The 27,035-nt window shown below is 46.5% G+C and overlaps 1 long non-coding RNA gene across 2 annotated transcripts in view; it reads right to left on the bottom strand.

The window, feature by feature from the left end:
* Nucleotides 1–10,957: 10,957 nt before the first annotated feature.
* The window catches only part of LOC144784380 (uncharacterized), a 195,568-nt gene continuing 179,490 nt past the window's right edge, over nucleotides 10,958–27,035 (bottom strand). Inside the window, exons 1-3 of one of the 2 annotated variants that reach the window (XR_013601633.1) lie at nucleotides 26,436–26,570; nucleotides 11,172–11,257; nucleotides 10,958–11,086 (exon numbers count right to left, since the gene is read on the bottom strand). This is a non-coding gene — a long non-coding RNA (uncharacterized LOC144784380). Of the gene's footprint in view, nucleotides 11,087–11,171; nucleotides 11,258–26,435; nucleotides 26,571–27,035 lie in introns of those variants that run through there. The other variant, XR_013601634.1, reaches the window with a different exon arrangement.

The following is a 27,035-nucleotide window of genomic DNA, read 5'->3' as shown; positions in this document are numbered from 1 at the left end:
TGGGTACCCCTAACAGGAAAGGCACACGTTTACATTACAGGCACACATCACTTTCCCCGGTTGTGTATGGCACGAATACGAGAATCAGCAATTACCTGGGAAACTACAGGTCCCAAGAAGCTTAGCGGCTTGATTACCGGAAGTAGGCGTTAGACGGAACCGGTTTCTACTTAAGCCCTGCATCCGCCTACAACGGGGCTTGGCAAACTGCATTCGGAGCCCTTCTACGGACCGGTCTTGCAGAGCGACCCCTTTCCTGCTGTGAGATGCTGCGAGGTGAAGCAGCGGCAATTCCTCTCGGCCCAGCGCTATTTTGAACTCATTCGAGAGTTCGCTTCCTTTTCTTGGCCCCAGGCACCTCCGGGACAGGAGAGTGCCTTGTCCGGTAACCCGGAGCAGAGCGGAAGGCTCTGGCCGTCCTCACAAAACAGTCCGCATATCTTTCTGGATTCCAGCGTCGGCGTGTGCAGCAAGTAATAAACATTGTTTACTTGTAACACGCTGGAGACGCTCCCGTTTTTTTCCCCTGCACCCTGGAGCTAGCGCTAGATGCGCACATCTTATTTCTTCTGGCAAACGGATTGACCCCTGTGGAGCCTGCGTACATTTTGGGTTTATCGCCTAGCCGAGGATAAGAGAGCCACGCTAGAGAGTCGGAGATTGCGCATAAAGGCGCTCTCCTTTCTAACGCTCTACTCCATCTACCCTCAGCACGACTCCTTCACCACCCGGATATTCTGGCATAAGAATACAACAGGTATTACGTATCACGCATGAGAGTCTGAGACTGCGCATAAAGGCGCTCTCCTCTCGTGAGGCGGTATTACTTTTTTATTACTTTGTTTCTAAGGGGAACCACGCTATATTGCAGACATCTCCAATTATTTTGAGTGTGCTAATCATATGGTGTGCGTGATCCATGACCAGCCGGGAGTTACTTACCTTGCTTCCTAGTCCTGGGATAGCATCTCCTGACATTACTCCTGTAAGTGTCCATGCCAGTGCTACCCAGTAGTATATGTATGTTGAATGTATGTGGTGCTTCTCATACTTTTCTTGCTCTCTATTATCTGCAGGGGTCCCTGAGGGTGCCAAGAGACCGTTACCACAGCCTGTGCCGAAACAGGTCAAGAGTTTGTTGTTTTCTCCCCTTCCCTTTTCCCCTGGATACTCCTCTTCCCATGGTGTGTTCTGTCATTGTGGCAAGATCAGTGTTTAAGGGAGGTTGGGAAACTAATCTTCAAGGCATCGTTCCCGCTGGCCGTACTTAAGGTTAGTGGCATATTATACTTGGCGCTGCTGACAGTCCTGACAATGACATAGCGCCCCTGATCGTCCTTCACAGATTTAATGAGCTTGAAAGGTGTGTTGCATTTTACCCAAATCAGGATCCCCTCATGTATGAGGAATATGACGATGTTAACCAGTATGTAGCCCACTTGGCCCCTATTTGTTTCTCTCTCAGCTCTGTTAGGTGTGTATCCTGACGGCAGGCCACATCTATTTTGTGTCTATCTAGATATGCCAGCACTTTGCGTATTTTCTGTGGGTTGTGTAGCCCCCTTATCTTCCAGGTGAGGAGCGCCAGTGGTCTGCGCTGGTGCAAGTTATCAGTTGCCCGTTGAATCTCCGTCATCTATCCAATGTATGTGTCTATGATTGTTTAAAGTGTCTCCCATGTGTCTGTTTGCTGTTTCACCACTGGTCAGAGTTTTCTGATTGCCCTCTTTCCCCTCCCACACCCACTCCACCTTCCAAATTCTAGTGGAGGCATCCCCAACGTGAACAAATAACATTTCCCTGCAAAATAATAAAATAATACAACAGTTTGTGTGGTTCTCACGTAGGGGTCAGAGCTGCCCACCCGTTTCTTGTGACATAGGCCACATGGGTAACCGCCCTTGTTATACATAGTCACTATTCAATACTTCACAACATTTCCAAATAAGGTTATAAGATACCCCTCTCCTAGTGGAGATTAGCGGCTCTAGTCTTCATCGAAGACACTTAAAGGTATAAGGATATAGTACAAGTAAATACTACAAAAGTTGAGCGTCAACTTATCTGGTCCAACGTTTCATAGACCTCCTGTGTTCAAGCAATGTCCGTCAGGCTCCCTCTGATGGGGGACCCCCGCAGCACACAGGTATATCACTTATCTTTTTTTTTTTGTTGTAACTTTTTATTACATAAAACAGAAAAAACAAAAACACATCAACATACATTCAAGGCAATACAGCAATAGTACATCCATTAGGTCTGTGCTCAAGGAGGACGGGAGATACATGACAACAGGAGAGAAAATTCTTCGAATATAGATAAGGGGGGGGGCAAAGGCAAAATTGCATATAAACAGCACAATGTACCACAGCTTAGAAGGAATGCAGGTCAGGGCAATTGAGAAGGACTAGGAATTTCTGCGAGTGGGGGCGTACAGATATCTCCCCGGTATGAGTTCCACTGGTCCCAAATCTTTCCCCATTTTCTGGGTCTGCCTCTTGCTATATATACTGTCTTCTCTCTGAACATGCACCAGTCCATACTCTCTTTCCAAGCAGTCACTGTAGGCGGCCTCGGGGACCCCCACAATTGTGCAATATCCTGTTTGGCAACCATATTGGCAAGAGTCACCCACCGCAGCTGCGACACATCATAATCATTCGGACCCCATACATTCAATAAACATTGCCGGGCTTCTGGCATCATCACAACACCCGTTACTTCATTCATCACATCGTGTATATCCCCTCTCCCTGAGATTGACTGAAAATTTTGTTTCATTTAAGAAGGCACTAAAAACTCATCTTTTTAGAACAGCCTATTAGTGTTATTTTTCCTTTAGCTGGCCACTTGCTTGTTTTTTTCTTTTTCGCGCCAGGATACTCTGGAGTAATGGAGCGCGTTATAAAACAGCAAAAATAAATAAATAAAATAAATAAGTATACGGTTCCAAAATCCCACCACCTCAGGGCATTCCCATATGATATGGAGATAGGTGCCAAGGAGACCACAACCACGCCTACACAAGCCATCCGTGGAATAGCCCATATGGATCAGACAGGGGCCGGTGACATAGATTCTGTGGAGGATCTTGAGTTGGACCAGACGGAGACGGGCCGAAATCGCAACCTCCCTGGGAGAGGAGATCGCGGACTGCCAGTCCTCATCATCTAGTTCAATGCCATCAGCAATCCAGGCTTCACGAAGGCGATCAAGCAAACTCGATCGGTCATTAATCATCTTTTTATAAAACAAGGAGATAGTACTGTCTGGCACATGACCGTCTAATATACGATCTTCGAGGGGGGAGGATTCCGGAATATCACTACCCACGGGAATCACAGAATTCAAAGCATGGCGTACCTGGACATAACAAAATTTTTCCCTATCACTCAGCTTATATTCCACTTGCAGGTCCGAAAAGGACTTCACCCCTCCTTTAACCCAGAGATCACGCACTTTACTGATACCGATAGTGTCCCATTTATCAAATCCCTTCGTCTTCCATAGGCAACCCAATTTTTCAGAGGCATAAAGCGGAGTTGCGCCAGTTAGTTTATCACTCCAGCCCATTGCCGCCGTCGCGCTATGCCAGACCCGCACGGCTATAGCGGTAGGTCCCGAGAGTTGTGAACGGGAGGATCTCGAGTAAAGCGCCCTGTAGTAGTCACCACCCGGGAGCAGCCACTTATCCATTTCAAAAGCCGGACTCAATGCCGGACCATACATCCCGTGGTTGATGGCAGCAAGTTGGAAGGCCCAATAATACCTACGAATATCCGGAAGTGCTAGGCCGCCATCATACCAGGGAAGTGTTAATTTTGAAAGAGCGATGCGTGAACGTCCGTCCCATAGCAATTGCCTCTGCAGCGATTCTATCTCCCGGAAATATTTCGACGGGATTACATCAAAACTATTCTGAAGTGCGTAGAGAAACCGCGGTAAGGACATCATTTTAAAGAGGGCTGCACGCCCTAGGGGAGACAACGGTAATCTACGCCAGCGCGCTACATCCGAGCGCAACCTATGGAGTGGAGGGAGTAAATTACATTCGTAGCGAACCACCGGATCCAGCGAAGTAAACACACCCAGGTATTTAAAACCAGACTGCGACAACTGGATGGGACAGCCCCGCGGTAAACGAGGGACCGCACCCGCGAGCACGTAGATATAGGATTTTGACCAATTGATAACAAGGCCCGAGTTCTTCCCGAAGGAGTTAAGCACGTCAAACAATACGTTAAGCGATTTTTGGGGAGATGTGAGGTACAATAAAATATCATCCGCATATAAGGAGATACGATCTTCAAATTCCGGAGTCCAACGTATGCCCTTCATCGAAGGTTCCCACCGTAGCCAAGCAGCGAGTGGCTCCAACGCAAGAGCAAAGAGAAGTGGGGATAACGGACAACCCTGCCGCGTGCCCCTCCCGAGAGCAAAAGGCATGGAAACACGACCATTAACCACCACCTGCGCCAATGGCGTTTCATACAGGAGTTTGACCCAACCGATAAAGCCAGCGCCGAATCCAAACTTGGCGAGTGCGGCCCAGAGATACGACCATTCGATTGTGTCAAAGGCCATCGTGGCGTCTAAGGACGCTATATCACTTATCTTAACTAACATGCGTCTGTATAATACCGTTCACTCAACATCAGACGTGGTAGACTGTTCTCTGTGTTCTCCTCTTGGCGATCTTCTCCTTGTACCCGTCTGGCCCTTCTGCTGTATGAACTTCATTGCTTTCGACGGTTCATCAAAGATCCGTGTCTTGCCATCGACTGTGATTTTGAGCCTGGCCGGGTTTAACATGGCGTAAGGGACATTCAGGTTCTTCAGTTTCTGTTTTGCTGCAGCAAATTTTTTCCACGCTTCCTGCAATGATGACGTGAAGTCTAGCTACAGAGATATGTCCATGCCTTCATAGGATAATTTGCCCAGTTCTCTGCCCTTGTGGAGCGCTGCGTCCCTGTCCCTATAATTCTGGATTTTGGCGATAATCGGTCTCGATCCAGCAGGTGGTTTCGGTGCTAGCGACTTGGGGGCCCTCTCGACGATAAAGACATCCAAAAAATGTGTCTCGCCCCAGCATGGAGATGAGCAGTTTCTCCACATAGTGTTCCATTGGGCCCGTGTTTGTCGTCTCTGAAATCCCCATTAAGCGGATGTTGCTTCTACGGGAACAAGCTTCCAAATCCTCTGCCTTCGCCGTCATGGCCACCAGTTGCTTCTCCATCTTTGTCTGTCTCGCGTCCATCTACACCTGGCTATCTTCAGCTTCGGATATTCTTCGCTCCGTCATATCGAGTCTTTTTGTGTGCTTATCAATTCGTTTGGACATCCTGTCGAATCCGTATGTTAACGAGTCAATTTTCCCATCAATGTTCGACAGTGCTGCTTGGATTGTAGTAAACATGGATTGTATGTCGTCATTTGTTACCCCTCCTGTGGCTCCTGCTGTTGATTGCACTGGTGATTGTTCATCAGCGCTGTGGTCTTGTTGTTTCTTGACCTGTTCGAAGTTGATTTTTGGTTGGGTGCGATCCGGCTTTCCCATGGTGCGGCTGAGTAGTTGTCTAGTCCACGTGTGCGCTAATTACACTGCCTCCAAATAGATAGCGCCTTATGCGAGGACTCCAGATGTGCACTGTAGCGCAGGGGGTTCCTGTCGTCTGACTTGCCTTCAACTTTATTGCACTGGCCTGTCTTGGTGCTTTTTCTTGATGTATCTTGGGTCTCTGGCGCAGTCGCAGGTCTTTCAGTATTTCAAGGGGATGGCGACAGGGATACGCTGTTCTTCGCTCCGTGTTTATCGTCCTGCTGCCCCACCAAAGGCAACCAGGGTGTCAAAGAGCCAGTGCTTCACCCCAGCCACATGCCTGTTGTCGCTGCAGCTTTGCGCTTCAGGTCCTCTCAATTGCAGGTTCACTGTATGCGTGGTGTGCACAGTCTTGAACACACTGCCTGTCTCTGATTTTCAGCCGAGCTTCTAGCGCGCTGGTTCAGGGGGAAAGAATGACCCCGGTGGTCTGTGGCTCCTGTGTGCAGGTTAAGGTACCCACAGATTAGGCTTCCCGGGTATCCCACGTACTTGCAGTGTAATGCAAGCTTATAGCGCCGGTAAGCCCTATGTCTCGGGGGTAAGATGTCTCCCTGTGCTCCCTCTCGTGGTTGGCTTTGTGCCCCCGATGGGCGCCTCGCACTAGGCTTTAATTGTGCCTATGGGCGTTATGACGGATACACGCCGAGGCACTTGCTCCCCCGTACCTCGTGTAGGGCAGAATCGCAGCTTCCCCGATTGTGAGGGGCGCGTAGGGTTGGCTGACTATATTTCGTAGGCCGGTCTCAGGGCTGTTCGGTGTTTTGTGGCGCTCACATGTCTCTGGTGCAGGACAGTACCTTCCCAGGTGTTCCACCGCCCTCTGCTCTATATGCGGGCTTCGACGGCAGCGTCCGTTTTTTTTCCCCGCCGCCTATGTTTACAGAGGCCCAGTCGCAGCGGGCCTTACCTCCTCTCCCAGCCACTCTGCGTACCGTGCGTCTCGGCATGCCTCTTCACTGCGTCCCACGGCTTCACTTTTGCTTTCCCGGCCAGGGCTGCAGTCTTTCCTCTCACCGTTTCGGAAATTGCTGATGTCTTCATGGGCCGATCTCAGTTTTGCAGTAGTCCCGCTGCCTTTATCTCATGATCGCCACCAGTTTCAGGCCGTTATAGCAGTGTTGAAAAGGATTAATTTAAGGTTAGTTGGGCATTTGCGAGGAGCTCGCCTACCAAGCGGCCATCTCGCTTTAAGGCTAGCTCCGCCCCCCAACTCAGCTCCTAATACTTGTGGAAATATAGTCACTTTTGAAAATCACAGACCAGGTCGTAATGCCTCTGTACCCACAAAATGTAAGGATATTTGTTTATTCTAATACTTGCAAATCAGTTTGTGTATATTTATCAATTTTATTTATATTATCTGGGGGCCATGGAGCGCTGCAAAGGGGGTCGCGCCTTCACAGTCATACTTCTCCCAGGCCCAAGGGCTTCAGCCGCCCTCCTCCCTCGTCATGTGTCTCAGCCCGGCTGCTGCTGCAGTGCAACTCGAGCTGCTGTGGGCTTGGCTGGGCAGTGTCTGGAGTCATCTCCGGCACGCCCACGTTTTTCACAAGTCTTAAAAGACCATTTGCATATTTACATGCCTTTGTAAACTGGTTACAGAGGCTTAGTTTTTTTCCTGGTTCCAGTACCCCCTAGGCCCCCACTCTGCCTGTTCCTTACATATGTATTTTACAATTACTGCTGTAGTGTGAGAATGCATTTAATTAAAAGGAATATAAAGTAGGGTTGCCAAAAGAAAAATGCCTGCCTTTTTTGTTTAAAGAGCCTGCAAAGACCTCCTCATGACACTAAATAGACTTTTAAATACAAAAGTATGTATGCATTTGTTATGTGACTTTCTGTCATTTTTCTCTGTCAGTCATGGGTCATTGAGGCAGCCCTAGAACACAATAAAAAGTGCTTTCTATTTATATTTGCTGTTTGAAGTATGCACAGATAAGTGCTGAAAATACAGCTTTAGTTGACTGCTTATCTTTGTACCGACTGGGCCATCAAAATAATCTGCTGGCAACCCTAACCATAGGACTGCAAGTTTGTTGTGAGATCAGCACATTATTTATTTCCTCCACCCTTGATCCCTGATTAATGCTGCAATAGTTTAACTTAGATCTTAAGCCCTACGCCGCCGTCAATAACATGCTGAGTTACTTCAAGTGTCTGGGAATGCACCCTGCATTCAGACAACTTGCTCCTCAATCTCGCCCTTCACTTTCACGCTCAACCTGCACTCACACTGATCACCATGTACTCACACCATTCACCCTGCACTCACAGTGATCACAATGCACTCACACTGATCACCATGCACTCACACCATTAACCCGCCCACCCTGCACTCAGTGATCACTCTGCACTCACAATGCACTTGCGCTGTTCACCCTATACCTCACCCTGCAGTCACACGAGTACACTACTCATCCTGAACTCATGTGACACTTCACTCACCTGTCCCCCTCACTGCTCAATATGCAACTCACTCAAACAAGCCGATCAGTAATCATACATTCATTCGTCCCATTCTGAACTTGCATCCACACACAAATTCAAACGCCACCTCACTCACCCTGCAGTCACTCCTCTTACCCTACTCTCGCACTGTTGCATCGCTCACCATGCACTCACATGGACACTCTTGTCACCCCACAGTGTGCAGAGGGTTAATGTGCCTGCTACAAAGAACGTGTACCATGCATATCACAGAACTGAGTGTGAGTACACTATGAGTAGCGCTATAAAAAAATTAAATGTTTGTCAGAAAGGTGCTATAGAGAGATGAGGTGCATTGTTGGTGAGTGGCAGTGAAGGAATTCATGGAGAGGAAGGAAACTGGGTGGGGCACCAAAAAAGACTGTTGCACCGTGTGCGCCAGTGTTAGCACCAGCTCTGGCTGGGAGTGTTAGTCCCCTCTGAATTTCTGGTCTAGTGACTCCCCTGCTTCTGGCTATTAACCCCTTCGATGCTGATGACGGCCCCCAGCCGTCATGCATCACGGGGCTCGTGTGCTGATGACGGCTGGGGGCCGTCATAAACCCGCCCACTCGCGATTCTGCCGCACAGGCGCAGAATCGCGCCCGCGCCCAAGGGGTTAATATTATTTACATTTGTAGTGCGCTACTGTTACCAAAAGATGTCCTGGGGCTAATAACCATCTGCTGCCTGTAGGCAAATGAAAAACACACAGAAGGAGAAGGAGAACGAGCCAAATGGGGTAACCTACAGAGCATAGAAAAAGGTTTTTATATCTTCCTAAAGGATAATAAATTCTTGGTGGAGCGAAGCAAAGGAGGGTGCAAGTTCCATAACTGCGCGGCCTGCACCAAAACAGCGAGACAGACAACTCATGCCTTCTTGAATTAGGGAACAATAAGCAGAGTTGCACAGGCCAAGAGGAGCATACGGGTCCGACCTGTACGCTTGGTGAGGAGACATGAGAGAGGACAGCAAGGGAGAGAGAGAATTCGATTGAAGAGGTCAGGGATGAGGAGAAATGTGAATTGCTGAAGAGAATTGTGGACACGCAAGAAGTGAGTGTGAGCCAAAGGTGAGGGCTTCTGTTAGAACAAAGGGGAGATGTGAAAGTTGAATGGGGGACTGGAGAGGTGTAAGATACAAATAGACAAAAATTTGAATGGAGAGACGAGGTGAATGAGAAGTGCTGAGGGGCACGGGAGGTGACGGGACCAGAGAGGCCATGGGATAAATGAGAGAGACTAATAGAGATGAGGGCAGTGAAAAGACAGAATGGCAAGAGGTGATTAAAGGTGAAGTGAGAGGTTGAATGGGGAGAGTTCAGAAGTTGTAAAAAGGGGTGATAGAAAATGGCCCTGAAAGTGAGAGGGATCCGGGGTTAGGAGAGGAGAGAGGGATGGAAGGGAGGGGTTGAGAGGAAAGCTGCATGGGTAAACTGCTTAACTCTGCACAAAACCGCCAGGTTTTTAAGGGATCCCTGCTTCTCCTGGCCAGGGCCAAGTGAGCTTCTAATGTGGCAGCACGTATTCCTCCGGAGTGGAAGGCCCTTCTCAAAGGTTGACTAGAAATCTTTCTGGTGTTAATTGCTGTATTTTGGTTATAAACAGCTACTGATGGGTTGAAATCTTTCCTCAGTGTTACTGTATGTAAAAAATTTCAAAATAATGAAGCAATGCTATCCAAAATACGCGGCATCACATAGCATCACTTACATTTTCTTCCCACACAATTTAGTCAAGCCTGTCGCGTAATTTGGTCCTCACCTGCCTCATAATTCTAGTAGCCCTGCCTACTGGTTTAGAATTTTTTGTCAGGAGGGGGTCCTTACGCCTCAAAATGTTGACAGGGGGGTCTCGCATTCCAAAAGTTTGAAGACCTCTGGTTTAGGGTATAGTGATTCATTGTTCCTCACTTAATTTGCTGTGGTTCCGAATGCTCATTGTTATAGCACATTGGAATTCTTCTGCAGAAAAGAATCTCAACAACGGCTCCTTGTTGTGCTCCAGTGGGCGCCTCATTTATGTATGAATGAACCTCTGTTTAACTATTTCTTGGTTCTGGCCTTTATTGGCTTAACAAGGAGGGAGGTCTAGCAGTCCCAGATTTCAAATCATATTATACAGCGGCACAGCTACAGTGGTTTACTCAATTGCCTCACAAGAGGATGACTGCAGGGCTGGAGGTTGGACTGTTCGTGCCAGACCTTCTTCAGCTATTCTGGGTGCTCTTGGCTGTTAGTCAATGTCCTCTCCGGGAGGACATGAGAGAGTTCCAAGTAATGAAGTGCTGTTAGCTAAGATGCTTACAACAAACATGGACACCATTCCTGTACTGGCCTGACATGCCCCTACACATTTTAGAGGTACTACCACATGGGGGAGACTGGTGTGGGTTATCAGATGAGATGGCTGTGGGCATAGCTTGAGTAGGCGATCTATTTAGAGCAGAAGAGCTACCCCCATTTGAGGACTTGGGCGGCGATTAGGAAGCACTGGGGAGCAAGTATGTTGAAACCACCTACTAATAAGGGTTGCCACTTAGTGGCCATGAGTTCTGGCACCTTAAAGGTGGTCTCCTGCTTAAATATGGCAATCAGAGCAGATATAGTGAAACACCTAGAGGCCCCCTGGGAAAAGTGGGAGGGGGACTTGGGGGTATCGATTCCTGAGGGCGATTGGGCAAAAATAATGGAGCAGACCTCCAATGTGTCTAGAAATGCCCAATTTAAGTTGATAAACTTCAATGTCCTACACAGAGCATACCTCACCTCATGCAGGGTGAATCAATTCTCTGAAACAGCAGGGTCCGCATGTCCGAGATGTGGAGCAGTGGGGGCAGAGATATTTCTTATGCTACGGACATGCTCTGTCAGTGTCCTCATATCCTCAGGGTCGGGATGATGCTAGTAATGGTCGACCTTTCAATAGCTTCAAGTCTGAGTTGCTATTCCAGCACAGCCTTTTGAAGTGATTAAGCGGGGGAAGGAAAGGGAGGGATCAGCAGGAGGGAGACCTGTAGGAAGAAAGTAAGTGCTTTAGTATACTAAACTAACTTTTTCTCTCAGGAATTACTACATGACACATATGCACTAAAGTACCTGTAAAGTTAATGAAAAAAAGAGTCCACCTTCTAGGCTGAAATGCACTGAGGACCTTTAAAGCTTTGATGTCGTAATAGTCAAAGCTGCAAGGAGGGAAAAAACAATTGTCAAATCGGTTTTAACTTTATATTCATTATCTAAAATCATCCTGTTCTGTCCTTCCTACATACTCTTATTCTGATATGTCAGTAATCACAGGGCGGTTGAGAAACGTTCATCAAGTTATTCTTACACATTCCCTGTTAATAGACAAAAACAGACAAGAAACAAACTTAAAGATCCAAATTACATCCTCAGTAGCTTTTTGTATTTTCTCCTTTGTTAATACCAGCCCCTTAATGATTCCCCAATTTAATTCATAAATCAAACAGTCATCAATCCTTTGCTTCAGAATGTTTAGCCACACAAATATATTGACAAAGAACCGCTTTGCAGATAGTCAGAAAGTTTCCAGTCACTCACGTTAATCACTGCATGTTATTTTCTTAAGTTCGAAGAAAATGTCATTCAAAAACCATTACACAGAACCAAGTTATGCTTCTCAACCTTTAACGACTCGACAACGAAGAAAATCAGAAACAACCTTGTCTCCGATACTCTCTCCCCAATGAGCTTCCAAAGTGAAACTCTCCAACGGGAAAGAAGAGGTTCAGAAATACCTTGTCTCCGATACTCTCACCCGCATGAGCTTCAAACGTTAAACTCTTCAACGGGAAAGAGAAGTTCGGAGCAACAACGAACCACTTTTAATGTTAATAACAGCCTTGCCAACAGATTACGAGCAAAGACAAAACAAGATGGTGCTATGTGCACCCTTACCGGACCGGGACCCATATGGTGGTTTAAACTTCTTATCTTCCGAGTGCAACAGAGTCCAGAACCAATCTGTGACTTTCTCACTTCTAGGGGCCTCATTCTGCACATTCTTTTCAAATTCCCAGACTCCGCCAATCTCCCTTCTGTTGGCCTCCACCCAAGATAGCAACTGCAGGTATTTGAATCTTGAGAGGGAATCACCCTTTTTTGCCATCAAGATTTCCCATGGTACCACTTCCTGCATCACCAGGAACTCCCCCCACAGTTCCATTCCAGCCCTCCTTAATGGGATGCTTAACTGGTCTTGGAGGCACTCTGGCGTGCCTGGTGAGTCCCATATTGGTGCACCATCCGAAAAGTAGCCCATTCCAAGTATGTTCCTTATCCTTACCTTTAGGGTAAGTGCTACCTTTGTAGTGTAGTTCCTATATTCCCAATAGGCTCTGCGCATTGGAATAATATATCCTATAGATTTGACGTAGGACTGAGGACGACTAGGTCTCTATCGAATATACTAAACTTAATAGTGAGTGCCAGCTAGCTCAGAGGTCACTAGAAACTTTCTCGAATTCACAAGAAGGGATTAGTTTCTGACAACCGCATAAACATGACAACTTTGTTTCCCAGGAATAAGAAATATATCTCTCAGAGTCGTAGAAACAATAGATAAGTATTTCACTCAGTCAATCGTGCATGCTTTGTTTCAACAGAGTTGTAGAGAAATAGAGAGATGGGCGTTTTCAATAAAAAGGTTTATTGAAAAGTCTTCTTTCTCATACAAGAAAAGTGAACTGCTACAATCGTTATGCAGACTGCAAAGTATAATGCGTACAGCGAGAATAGTATTATAAAATAATACTGCAAAAGCATTGTATGGTTTCTAAGCCATATAAAAATACATACATAAATATACAGGCTAAAAGTACTCAACTGGTGCTTCTAAAATATGCCTACCCAAATGTACCTAACCTAAGTCTAGTACGCGGAATAAGTAAGTATTGTGTAGCATAGGTTTAGTCTTTCTTTGCCAAGAATCTACCAAAGGTTTCTCTAGGTTCTAATCAGCTCCATACGTTAGTTTAGAATGAAGGAGGTCTGATATCTCTGTCTCGGGACTTGATTTCCCAACACCCCGCAAGGGGAGCTTGGAAAGACTGGAGCTGGATTCTCGGCAGGAGAAGAGCAGCCTCTTGACCAGTGCGTCAGCTGGAGAGTCGGCTTCCTTCTGCACTTGCTGTAGCAAGCTGCGTCGGGCAAGTAGATAGTCGAACTGCTCCGAACCACCGTAGTTTGCCATAACAAGTGAAGGAATATTTATACCTTGAAGGTGTTTAGGAATGCCATAGCTTGACGTAAAGTCGGGCATATGAACATCAGGAAAGAACCCCTAGGGAATAGTTGTTCTTTTCAAAGTACATGAGTTCTTGGACAAATCAATATTCAAGCAAGGGGAAGTTCCCTAACTGCTTAAGCCGATTTTCCAAGAAATCGTTGTGACGTTTGGTACGGGTGGAAGTAGCCATGCCTGTATTTGGGTAGCATGGGCTATGCCTAAATAAGGGATTGATTTCTATGCCTATATAAGGGCAATGTGAATTGTACCTATATAAGGGCATGAATCGGGAAAATTCACTCGGAGCTCTAAACGCCACACAACACCCACTCCACTTTCTTATGTACAACATTACTAAGTTCTAAACACATTAAACATATCTAAACATGAAGTGTTAAAACCCACCCAAAATACATAAAATGCATTGGTACTGGTTGTACACGAAAAGCATATGTGCTGTACGCATTTAAAGCATGTTTCATTCAAAGCATATAGTTTGAAAAATGCTATCCGAATAAATCACGAAAATACATTTATGAAATGGCTCTTAAATAGGACAAGGTCAAATATTGTCTCTTGGAAGTTTTTCAAAGAATTCTAGTTCTCTATGAATAATTCTACTTTAAGCAGATTACTTTGTGCCAAAAAATGAAGAGAATTTTTTTTTGGGGGGGGGGAAAACAAAAGTTTGAGCATAGAAAAAATAGAGTTCCAAAGTTTGGATTTTGTTTTGAAAAACAAAGGTCGAATTCAGAGTCTTCCAGAACACTGTGTGCCTAATCAAAAGTCAGTGTTATTGTTTGGAGAAAACATCAAGTTTTTTAAGTCTGAAAAGAATTTGTCTACCATTGTAGGTGAAAGTTGGATAACCTCGTTAAGAAGATTAATCGCACATTGATGTGAAGCATTGCCGTCAGCGTTGGTCGCGTTAGCAATGTTCGAATTGGATGGTACCAGTGTGCCGCTTTCCTCTCGTACCTCACCGTCAGCATTTTGCATCTGTGAGGTCTCAATGAATGCGTCATCAGAATTGGTAGCCGCTGGGGACAACACTGCGCATGGGCATTTACCGGATCCAGCAAAGTATCAACATCTGTTGGCATGACTGATGGAAGTGTGAGACAAATATCTAGCACGCATTCTTCTCCACATAGCAGGCATCGTAAAACAGGTAAGATGCAATCTAGCCAGATTGGTCTGAATGTCATAAACCATGTGGTATTTGATTCCCTCAAACGAGTTAATCCCAAAATTTGGACTATGCGCTCACGACACTTCATCGCCAGAAGAGTGTTCTCCACGATGAACTGGGTATCGCTGGTGATTTGGCTTGCCATATCGGAGCAGAAGGAGCAAAAATAGTATCCCTGCTGCGAGTCCCAAAACGAGATGCAGTCCGCAAAACAGAGTGCACGAAGTTCGGAAATATTCCTAGGACTGCTACAAAGGGTGCTAACAGTCCCGAAAAAATCGTCTTAAAAACATGTACAATACCACACGTATCAGACATGTTTAAGATACGACCTAACATTTCTGAGAAATGTACAGGGCAGTTTGTAGTTAATAGGGTGCGTATCTCTCCAGAAGTCTTTGCAACTTGCAGATCATAGGTTTCTTTGGCCGAGGTCAATGGCACAGATTTTTATAAAAGAATGGCTTTCATTCTGCTTAAAGTATCAATTCGTATAGAAGAGATGTTCAGTGAAGGCCATAACGGCGACTCCCGGTCTGTCTTGGTTTTTTAAAACAATACTTGCATACATCAAGTGACCCTGGCTGACACTGTCAGGAACTGACGGTGGCGCCTGCAGTAGCGGCAAAGTCGCCGGACTACACTTCCCAGAAGGCCTGGAGGTGCTGAATGTACTTAATCACGCACCGCACAGGTAAAATGTAAATGTAAATGTACATGTATAGCGCAAATCACCACTGGTTTCTAAGCGCTTGCTTAGGGAACCCGTCCTGGTATTCCCCTGTGAGATACCCCGGCAGGGTATCCGCAAGGTGAAAGCCAGGCATCCCGCCGCGAGGGGCCATTGTGGAGATTAGGCAATCTATCGCCCAGAGTCGCAGAGTGTGAACCCATGAATCGATTAGGCACCGGAGCGAGAATTGTCGAGTCCACGGACATTTTAGGACTCAAGACCCCGCTGAGCCGGGAATTGAACCCTGGTCCCGGGCTGACTTCTGCTTCCAGGTCTGCCTCCTCTAACCAGTGAGCCACACTTCTCCACTAGCACCATACGTGATTCCAACCATGATGTTGTTCCAGGTTTTGGCGTACAGAGCGGACCGCTCTGTTTCCGGATCTCATTCCTTGTGATTTACCGCGTTCTAGGCTGAGACGCAAAACTGGCTATCCCTCGCTTGATTACCTCTATGCTCTGTGTATGTTCATTTAGTCAGAGTGTGGGGTAATCAGGAGGTGGACCCCTTTAAGCATCGCCCTGATCCCGAGGAGTTCGACAATTGTGACAGAATCGTGTACCCACGAAATCTTCTCCTCCCGGTCAGAGGTTTGCTTAGAGATGGCTACTTCAAATGATGTCTTACAGGCCTTAGTTTTAGTGCAGCAAGAATTAGCCACATCCCGTGCCGAGACGGCGGCACTTAAGGAAAGAATGGACAGACAGGCTAGGAATCCCTTTTGGTGCTTCCGCAGGGACACCTCAGATTCAGGTGACTGTTCCTCCACCTATACCGTTGGCTAGTCCAGAAAGGTATGCAGGCGATCCGCATAGGATCCAAACCTTCCTGACTCAGATCACGCTACATTTTTCCTGTAGGCCGGCCTCTTTTCCCACTAACCTCTCGAGAGTAGCTTTTGCTATCTCCTATCTCACAGGAGAAGCGGCCAATTGGGCTGTCCCGCTGGTTAGAAATGACGATCCCTTACTCACAGACTGGGCCGCGTTTAGGAGGGAATTCGAGAGGGTGTTTGATCGGCGGGCCACCACTCTTAGTGCAGATCGGGAATTACTGGATTTGCGCCAGGGCAGAAAAGACCTAGTGACTTATTGATTGATTGATTGATTTTAATACTTATATAGCGCATGCTGTCACCCTACGGGTATCCTGGCACTTCAGACTAGGAAGACCTGAGTGGAATAAGAGCGGGAAGAGGGAGATCAGAGGTTAAACCTTAGGAAAAAGACAGGTTTTTAAACTCCTGCGAATCTCTAGCAGAGAGTCAATTTGTCTGAGGTTCAGTGGTAATTCATTCCACAGGCGGGCACCGGCCACATTAAATACCCTCCCTCCCGACTTGGAACGTTTGAACCTGGAGACCTTCAATAAACCGGCACTCGAACAGCGAAGTTGCCTCTTAGGGTGGTACCATGTAAATATTTCCAGTAGTGGGACTGGGCCCAGCTCATGCACCACTCTGAATACCAGGTAGAGGGACTTGAAATGGACCCTTTCCTTAATAGGCAGCCAATGTAGGTCCCCAGCGCCAAGGTGGTAGATGCGCATCGCTGCCTATTAAGTGCTAGTTTTGCTTCTGCAGACTGGACTCTCTGCAATCCCTGAATGAAGTATTGTGGGGCCCTCAGATACAGAGAGTTGCAGTAATCCAGACTGCTTATCACGGTGCTTGTTATCACCAATGAGCGTGACTCTTTTGGCAGAAGCGGAAGTATTTTTCTTAACATACGCATTAAGGAGAAGCACACGTTGGCGGTCTAATTTGCCTGTGACACCATCTGAAGGTTGTCATCGATCAGAACCCCCAGGTTGCGTACCTTACTAACCGGCGCTAGTGGTTCCTCCTCAGGGGTGAGTTTGAACTCAAATGGAAGGGGTTAAGCACCCTGGCGGAGGAACAGTACACCACCTCGGTTTTCCAGCTGTTAAATTGTAGGGAGTTTCTTCTCCGCCAGTCAGCCGTCCGCCGCATACACTGCTGGAATATGTCCAGGGAGATTGCATGTTCACCTTCTAGGGAGAATGCCAGCTGTGTATCATCGGCATAATTGACTAGGCTGACTCCGAAGGACTTAATGATGGGGAGCAGGGGCTGCAGATATACGTTAAAAAGAATAGGACTAATCGCAGAGCCCTATGGCACCCCATGTACTACCGGGGATTTACTGGAGGAGAATGGTGCTAAAGTTACTACCTGCTGTCTTCCTACAAGATAGGACTGAAGCCATTGCAGTGCCCTTCCCTTCACTCCTAACTTCTTAAGTCTCTCCAAGATGGAATGGCTCACCGTGTCGAATGCGGCCGACATATCGAGAAGCACTAAGACAGTAGCATTCCCGCTGTCGGCTCGCATGCGCAGATTATCCATCATGGTGACCAAAGCCGTCTCAGTCCCATTGCCCCGACGAAACCCAAATTGATCTTTATCAAGCAGGTGGTTATCCTCCAGGAACCACGATAGTGTCCTACTAACTACTTTTTCCAGAATTTTTACCGGAAATGGCAGGAGAGAGATGGGCCTGAAACTTGCCGGAGTTGACGGGTCCAGGGAGGGTTTTTTAATCAATGGAGTCACCACTGCCTGTTTCCAGCATTCCGGGACAGTTCCTTCTTCTAGTGATTGTTTACAAATCTGCCTCAGCCAGGGAAAGGTTTCTCGACCAAATGATTTCCAAATTTTATGAGGAAGGGGATCAAGAGGAGAGCCCGAGGTCACACTGAAAGCCAGACTATTGAAAGCAGCATCAGTGAGGGTCAAAACGTTGTCCAGAGTCGCTAAATGGGGAGGATCTTCCACCGACGATTGTTCTAAATTGTCTTGACCATCATTGTTATTAGAATGGAAGGTACCAACAATTTTGTCAATCTTATCCTGGAAATAAAAAGCAATCTCATCACATAGTTTTTGTGATGCTGCTACCTTATTATTCAGACAGGTAGGAAAAGAAAGGTCCTTGAAGATTTTAAAAAGAGCTTTTGTCCCATTTGGTGCTTGTATAATAGAGGTAACGTAAAAGTCTGCCTTGGCCTTAAGAAGGAGCTCTTTATATTTCAGTTGTACTGATCTCAAATCTTTTTTATCTTCCACAGAATAGCCCTTTCTCCACTTCCTTTCCGCCTTCTTACAGAGCATGCGCGGCTGTTTCAGATCTTCATTAGACCAGGGAGCCATGATTTTGTTCCTATTTTTTAGCTTCTTTATTGGGATTGCCTGATCCAAAATGTCGGTTAGATAACTAGTGTACATTTTGTCATTTTCCTCAACCGTCACCGTAGGTGTAAAGTCGTTGCCCTCTGGGGCTGGCATATGGGTTCTGATCTTATCTAGTTTTGCCCACTCCCTGCCTTTCCTACAAGTATTTTCCAGACTGATTCCATCCCTTGCGCGTGGTAACCTAAAATCAAAGTGTATTAGATGATGGTCAGTGCAGTTCTGAGGTATTATGTTTAGTATCTTGGTAATCGATTGATTGGAAAAAAGTATATGACAATCTTCAACAGGCTGGTTGTGGAAACAGCGTGGCCTGAAGAGAAGAGGATGGCTTTGTACTATCAAGGGTTAAATGACGAGATTAAGGATGTGTCAGCCCAAATAGACCATCAGCCCACCACTTGTATCGACTTGATCAATCTCACCCTGCGGTTGGATCACCGAATGGCAGAGAGGGCAGGTGATCGTAGGAGAAGTGAGAGGACAGGGGGTGGTGTGGAACAGGTAATCCGTTCAAACCCGAAAGATTCTGGTCCCGAACCCATGGACATTGGAGCCATTAGACCCCCGTTATCAAAGGCAGAGAGAGAGAGCAGGCGTGCTCAAGGCCTCTGCATGTATTGTGGTAAAAAGGGGCACTATGTGAGGGAGTGTACCATGAAGCCTAAGAAAAGGACTACCTTCTACTCAGGGAAACAGGTCGCAACCATGACAGTTGAGAAAACCTATAAAGAGGGAACTGACAGTGGGAGGTCCATAAGGGAAGAAACTACAGCATAGGAGTGGAAAATACCTTTGCTTGCGGTCTCAGGGGTAAAGGGCTCAGAATCACACATCGTTTTGTCCATGATCCTCAGGAAAGGACAACAACACCCGGTATGGACGATGATTGATTCTGGAGCCACCGGAAACTTCATAGACTATGGGTTGGTCCATCGTTTGGGACTAGTGAGAGTGCCTAACACGAAACCCGAGACGGTATTAAGTCAAGTCAAAGCACACTTTATTCGATTTTTAAAAAAATCATAAAAGCACATACAATACATATACATTAAAATCACAGTTCATTTATGTACAAAGTCAGTGAAGGCCGTAATTAAACTGTACTGCATCTTGTTTGGCTCATAGGGTTAAAATCTATTAAAACAATACCATATTTACAATAAAATGTTCAGTGGTACACGTTTGTTCCTAGTTCTGAAAGCTAGAAAGCTGGCAACGCTAAAAGTAGTGTAAATATTGCCCAACATCTGGAGGTAGATTAATGCGGGTCTGACTTGAATAAAGCCAGCCTCCCTCAAAACAGGTAACAAGTGTTTTTTCCTAGCGGCAGTATAAAATCCACAAAACATCATAAAATGCATGGTATCTTGCTTTGAAAAATTATCACACTCACAAGGAGGGGCATCTTCTGAATTATCCCATGAGGGGTAGCAACCTAGAGAGAATTGAATCAGATTAAACCTGAATCTTACTAAAAGGAATCTGTGAAGAGGTCTTGTAACAAATTTCAGGTATGGTTCCAGAGAGGGAGTAGTGATTAACATAGAGTGTGCTCTTACAGATGATTTCATTATTTCCTTCTCCTCTCTGTTAAGACGGACTCTCTCCATAAAATGGACCTTGATCCACTTTACATCTTCTCTCCTAATATAAGATGGAGATAAAAAAAGTTCCGGTCTACCTAGAGCTGAAAATGTGTTTTTTAAATACTTCAGCCACGGTATTTTCATGGCATGGTCCAAAGAAGTGACATCCTCCAGAATAAGATGGTTCAAAGTTAACTCTGGATTTAGCCATGTCTTTGCCCAGAATAGGAGGGGTGCCAGGTTCAACTTATCTACAATGTAAGGCAAACCCACTTCCTCGTGGATGGAAAAGGTAGGGGTCGATTTGGGGACTGAGAGCAGTTGTCTAATTATCCCATTTTCTACCCTTTGGATTTTGTCTTGGGTAGCGTAGCCCCACAAGGCGGCCCCATAGGTGGCAATGGGAATATACTTGGTGTTATAAACTTTTAGAAGCGCTTCCATCGGCCTAGCCCCCAGCCTTTTTGTAAAATCCAACAGTGCAGATGTCGAGCGAGCCAAGGATAAACTCTTCACCTTCATCTGGGGGGCCCAGGACCCCCTTTCGTCAATGAGGACCCCCAGGTAAGGGAAGACCGGAACCCTTGAAACCACCTCGCCCTTACATATGAAGGTTTTAGATCTAAACTTTCCTCTCTGTTTGCCCACTATCATAGAATGAGACTTTTTAGCATTTACCTTCAGGTCAAGGTTTTCCATGAAGGAGCCAAAACGATCCAATAGTGTCTGTAGACCGATACCTGTGCGGGCAATCAGTACGGCATCGTCCGCGTATAGGAGGGCCGGGACCTGCAGTCCTCCCACACGCTGAGCGTCTACCCCCCCTCTAGATGTTTTCCCAACCCGTTTATGTAAATGGTGAAAAGAAGGGGGGCCAGGATGCACCCTTGGCGGACCCCTTTCTCCGACCTAAATGTGTCTGTACACCTCCCCTCATTTGAGACCCTAACCTTGGCGAATATCTCCTGGTGTAAAGTGGCCATGAAAGTGACCAGGGAAGGATCTATTCCCATCTCAAGAAGGATTAACCACAATTTGGACCTATTTACCAAATCGAAGGCCGAGGAGAGGTCCATGAAAGCCAGATAAAGAGACCCCTCCCCGGCCACCGCATATTTGGCAATTAATAGGTGCAAATTCAAACATTGGTCCAGGGTACCTCGTTTCTCTCTGAACCCGTATTGTATGTTTGAAAGCCCCTCACAGACCTCCAGATTTCCACTAAGTTTAGCCTAAAATGTTAATGGCCGAGTCTAGGAGGGAAATTGGTCTGTAACACCCCAGGACCTCACGTTGTCCCTTTTTAAAAATTGGCACTATAATGGAGGTTGCCCAGGTATTGGGGAACACGTTGTCATTTGCTGCCCTAAAAACTTTAGTTAGTACCTGAGACCAAGTTATCGGAGAATGTCTATATAGGTATGCAGGTACGCCATCGGCGCCCGGCGCCTTGTTTTTTGAAGTCTCCAAAATGGCCTTCAACACCTCCTCCTCAGAAAACTCTACCGGGGGGACACCCGAGCAACCAATTGGCCGCCAGGGGCTGTACTAATCTTGTCACCATAGACGTCTTTGAAATGAAGGACCCACTTCTCGTCCGGAATGACGCAGTCAGTGGCTGCATTGTGAGTCCCGGCAAAGAATGGGTGATTTATGATCTCCCAAAATTTCTTGCTGTCTCGCAAGACGTCGATAGAGAGAAGTTTGTCCCACGCTTCACTTTTAATTACATCTTTTCTCCTTTAAGGTCAGTTTATATTCCCTCCTCAGGTTTGCAATAAGAGCCTTATCCCTCGGTATGGCTTTTAACGCTCGCTTCAGACGAGTATTTATTCGCGAACAGTCGGCGTCAAACCACTTTGATGTTCTAGACAATCTCTTGGTGGGCTTAACTGTCAAGTCCCCCGAGATGGTATTAGCTGTGGATGGTACTCCGTTAAAGTCAGGTCCCATCACCGAACACACCGAGATGGTGGAGTTGATACTAAAGGGCAATCCACAGGATCATGTGGAAGACATACTATTAAATATCATAGAGGCTCCTCAATACGAGGTTATCTTAGGCATGCCGTGGTTATGGCAACACAATCCTACCATGGATTGGAGGCTTAAGACTATCAGTTTTAACTCTGCTGACTGCATATCCAACTGTATGAGAAGCAATGAGTCCCACACACTGTCGTTAGCTCAGATATATCGGGCTGCTACTGCGGCCGAAAAAGACGTGGTGTTGCTTGCGGATTACCAACGATATATGGACGTATTCAGTGAAGTAAAGGCCGAGAGACTACCACCACATCGCTACTATGATTGTCAGATCGATCTGGTGGAAGGTGCTGTCATACCTTCATGCCGGGTATATGCCTTGTCTGACCCAGAAACTAAACATCTCCGGGCGTATCTGGATCATTTTTGTTCCATTGGTTTCATACGCCCTTCTCGTTCCCCGGCAGCCTCTCCTCTTTTTTTCACGGCAAAAGCTAACGGCGAGTTGAGAACATGCATTATCGCCAGCTAAACAAAAACACTGTGAGAAACCGATACCCTCTTCCACTCATCCCTGTGCTGTTGGACCAGGTGAGAGAGGCGAACATCTACACTCGACTGGATCTAAGAGGGGCTTATCACCTGGTAAGGATATGAGATGGGGATGAGTGGAAGACGGCATTCAAAACTCGTTTTGGGCTGTTTGAATACTTGGTTATGCCGTTCAGGTTGTGTAATGCCCCGGCGGCTTTCCAGTATTTTTTTAATGATGTGATGAAGGACTACATAGACCAGTTCATTGTCATTTACATTGATGACATTCTGGTCTATCCGGTCTCTCCGGCTCAACATGTGAGCCATGTAATCCTAATCCTCAAAAAACTGCAGGAAAACAGTTTGTATTGCAAACTCAGCAAGTGTGAGTTTAGTGTTACAGAAGTTGAATTTTTGGGAGTTATATTGAGTCCCTGAGGATTTAGGATGGCTGAGAGGAAAGTGGAGGCGGTTCGGGATTGGCCTGTTCCCAAGACTGTGAGAGATGTTCAGTGTTTTTTGGGGTTCTCCAATTATTATAGGAGATTCATCTCGCATTTCTCTCAGTTGGCCTCTCCAGTAACCCGGTTATTGAGGAAAGGAACTCCTTTTTGTTGGACACCTGAAGCCATAGAGGCTTTTGTTCAGTTAAAAGAGGCTTTTTGTACTGCACCTATCTTGAGACATCCTCAATCAGACATCCCTTTTGCGGTGGAGGCGGATGCCTCGGATGTGGCCATAGGAGTGGTGTTGTCTCAGAGGGACAAACATACTGGTCAACTACACCCGGTGGCTTTTCTTTCTAAAAAACTGAACTCGGCCACAGTCAATTACACTGTGGCCGAGAAGGAACTCCTGGCAGTCAAGAAAGCTTGGGGACCTCCAGGAAATTTCCAATATCCATCCCAGCCACCCATGGCTCCATTCTCAGATTATCAGAACTACAATGGTCAACCTTTTTTAGGGTTTGGCCAACGCAGATCGAGAGGCAAAAGGAGAAACACGCAAACACAGGTACACTGGGAAGATTCATCAGGACCACACACAGGGACACGCAGCCACACGCGGGGGACCCCGCGCGAGTGAGCGGACATACAGAACCCAGCTTAGTAGTCAATCTCAGTAAGAAAACTCTTTCCACCATTGAAGAGGTGGTTCTGAACAAAGGCTTAGGGTATGTCATCACTAATAATGGCGACCCTTTTAGACTACAAGTGGAATTAGCTCAGTTTTTCCGTAAACTACGTCTACACTACTTTTGTCAGAGATGAAACAAATACTGACAAAGAGGAGTCGGATGTCAACACAGGGCTAAGGATCAAATCTTCCTTTGCACCTCCAGTACATTCTGTACCGCCACAAGTGGGGACCTTTGCGAGGGCAGTCAAAGACGATGTGGAAAAGCTCTGGACCACAAAGACTGGCACTTTTAGGAATTTGTCTAGATTGGAAGAACAGGCCTTACAATCCCTGGCTCAAGATCCCAGTGGCGGCTGGTGACATCTGACAGAGGTGGGGCGTAAAAGTCACTGGCCGCGCAATGTGACGAGCGAGTGTAGCAAGCTAGCTCGATCCTATGAAAGGAGGTTTGGGGCATTCTTGCCCCGCAAAAAATGAGTAAAAAGAGCGGGCAAATGGTGCATTTTCAAGCACATTTCAGAAAGCAAGAATGTTAATAAACCATTCTATATATTCGCACCTTTCATCTTCTCCCTCATTATCTTTCATTCTTTCTGTCATCACTCTTACTCCTACCCAAAACCCTGCTTTTAATCCTACTTACGCTTAAATATATTGCACAACTGTATTTACTCTTAGTTCTGCGGTTACTTCTACTTAGTCCTACACTCTTGCACCACTACTCAGTCCTATTTACACCAAATCATACTTCTAATTAGACGTACACTTCTTACTCCTTTTCTTGCTTATTCCTCTTCTTACTACCATGTTGATGCTTCACTGCAAATACATAATGTAATAGCAGTGAAGGCTCGCAAATGAAAGGTGGGTCGTCTAACAATTAACAAAGTTTGTAAAGTGTACACAGACAAAGAACAACGTTACTTTGCTGTACATGAAAGCCAGGCGTATTTTTCCAGAGTGTGGGCGACAAGTGTTAAGTGAAACAATTTACAAACAAGGGATTGCTCGAAATAATGTTTTTGTGTTGACGTTAAAAGTTAAAATGGAGAGTACGCCCCATAGCGCCACTGAAGTGAGATAACATATGCAGCTAGATGTCTACACACTGAGAAAAATAAATAAGTAAGCCCCTTACAACAGTAATATTAAAACAGTCTGGAAAAGGTGCAGGCAAACAAACACTGATGTATGAAACGTTACCTTTTTGGTCAGAAAATGTCAACCCCCAGCTTCTACAAATGTTATATAGTTTGCCAGACAAGATGAACGCAAGTAAGGCCATGTACCATCGCAGCAGAAAACACAGGCTCTCCACATCCCCCAAGCTGTCAACATCCGGTCAGTATCCCACCCAAGTACAGTCACAGTCGAGTCCAACCGTACCTATCTCCCTTGGTCAAAAGTGAAGAAGCATGTATGTGGAAGAAAACCAAGGATATGGGAAATACTTTAAAACCATTGATCGGAACTTCTGCGAGAGATTTGTGTAACAAACTACCAAGAATTTCACCCGCACATAGTTAGCGCATAATACGGGTCTGACATTCCCTGACCCCATAAAACCAAAATCAGGGAAAGATTCCCATGCCAAATATCCTCAGTGGTGAAAACAGTCCTGGTGAAAAGCGGTCACAATACCTCAAGGCCCCGGGGGCTTGACCCCTTCCTCCCAGGGAGCCCCCTTTGGGATGTAGTGTCACATAATTCATACACCAGTGTGAGTACCAAGATTCCAGGTCCAGAGCTGGCAGAAGTGACCCCATCTCATGCGTGGCTACCTCAACAGTCCCGACAGTCTCTCAACCTGCAGTCTGAGTGTTCAAGAAATTAACAAATTTCCTTGAAACTAAGTAATTTTGCCCGCAGGAGTCTGGTTAATGTAGAAAACATCTCGACAGAACACATTTTCTGCTCTCCGGTATTTTGCAGGACTTTTATTCACACACGATGTGCACGCATGTATAAAATGTCATACACCTTACCAACACATTTATTTTGCACTTAAAGAATAATTTTGCATAGTTTTCACAATCTTTTGATGGAATTTCACTAATGAAAAAATATGCAATTTCGTACCCCTTAAATGGCACAGTTGGTGGTAGTGTGCTGCCCCACACAGCACTCCTGGGCTGGCTTTTCCCTAAGCAGAGTGGACGAAAACACACACACACACAGTTGCATTCTGTGTCTGATAGTTCTGCAGTTACTGCTTTATGAATTCTAGGATGAGGCCTGGCTGGGGTCTCACACGTGGCATTAGGGAGGAGGACACTTGGGCACACAAGGAGAGCTCCTGCCTACATTGTGAAACATCCGCTCCACAGAATCAATCACGCCAACTTCACTTGTCTGGGCCCTGGGAGGGGTAGGGCTCCTCTACTCAGACCTGACCCCGAATTAGCCCGGCCGGGCTCAGACTTAAGTGATGCCAGACCTCACCGCGCATCCTCCCATGCAGGCACACCAGTCCACAGGAAAGGGGATATCTAATCTTCAAGTTCTCACAGCAGACGAGCAGCTTTTTAATAAGCGTAGAGTATGATCTGCTGTGGCTCTCAGTGGGTAGAAGAGAAAGTGTCTACATCGTCGGAGAAAAACAACCAGCTGAGCTACCCAATGCCTATGCCCAAATTAAAGCGTAGACAATAATGAGCGCGTGCAAAGATCTCCGGTTGTGAGGGGGGGGGTAAATTAACCAGGTTAATTTAATTAATAAAACTTACCAGGCCAGGCATCTCCTCCGGTCCCGCGTCGCATCACGTCACCTCTGCAATGGTGGAACTAACTTCTCCCCGCTCTTTTCTTTTGCCGCTCAACAGGAAACTAACTGCCAATAGGGCACGCGCGGCGGTAACTCAGCCAATCCTGGCGCAGCATAACATTGCCACTGCGCAAGGATTGGTTTAAGAGCAGGGCTAATACTGCCCATAATGAGACCCGGCTCCCCCGGGTCTCTGCCTGTGTTCGTGCTAGAGGAGGAGGAGGAGGGAAGGGGCTACTGGTGTGAGCATGCGTGGGCAAGTCGAAAAAATGACTTGTCCTAAATGCGCACACACTGCTGCTGGCTGCCCTCCCTGCCACGCTGTGCTATGCTATCTGCCACTGCCAGCCGCCTGCCACTCACTGCCACAGATCCGCCCCCCACCCTTCCGCGATCGCATGACTACAGTGACTCACTCACTCCGATTCTCCGAAAATAAATTATGACTGCTGCGCTCGTAATTTTAATTATTGGTATGCGCAGACAGTATCAGACAGTGACGTGACGGTCGTCCATGGCTAGTGGGGCAACGACCCAACGCCCCCAATGGACGAACCGCCAC

The sequence above is a fragment of the Lissotriton helveticus genome, chromosome 10 (genome assembly GCF_964261635.1).
Source record: "Lissotriton helveticus chromosome 10, aLisHel1.1, whole genome shotgun sequence".
Taxonomy (NCBI): Eukaryota; Metazoa; Chordata; class Amphibia; order Caudata; family Salamandridae; genus Lissotriton; species Lissotriton helveticus.
This window is presented reverse-complemented; position numbering and strand designations above follow the sequence as displayed.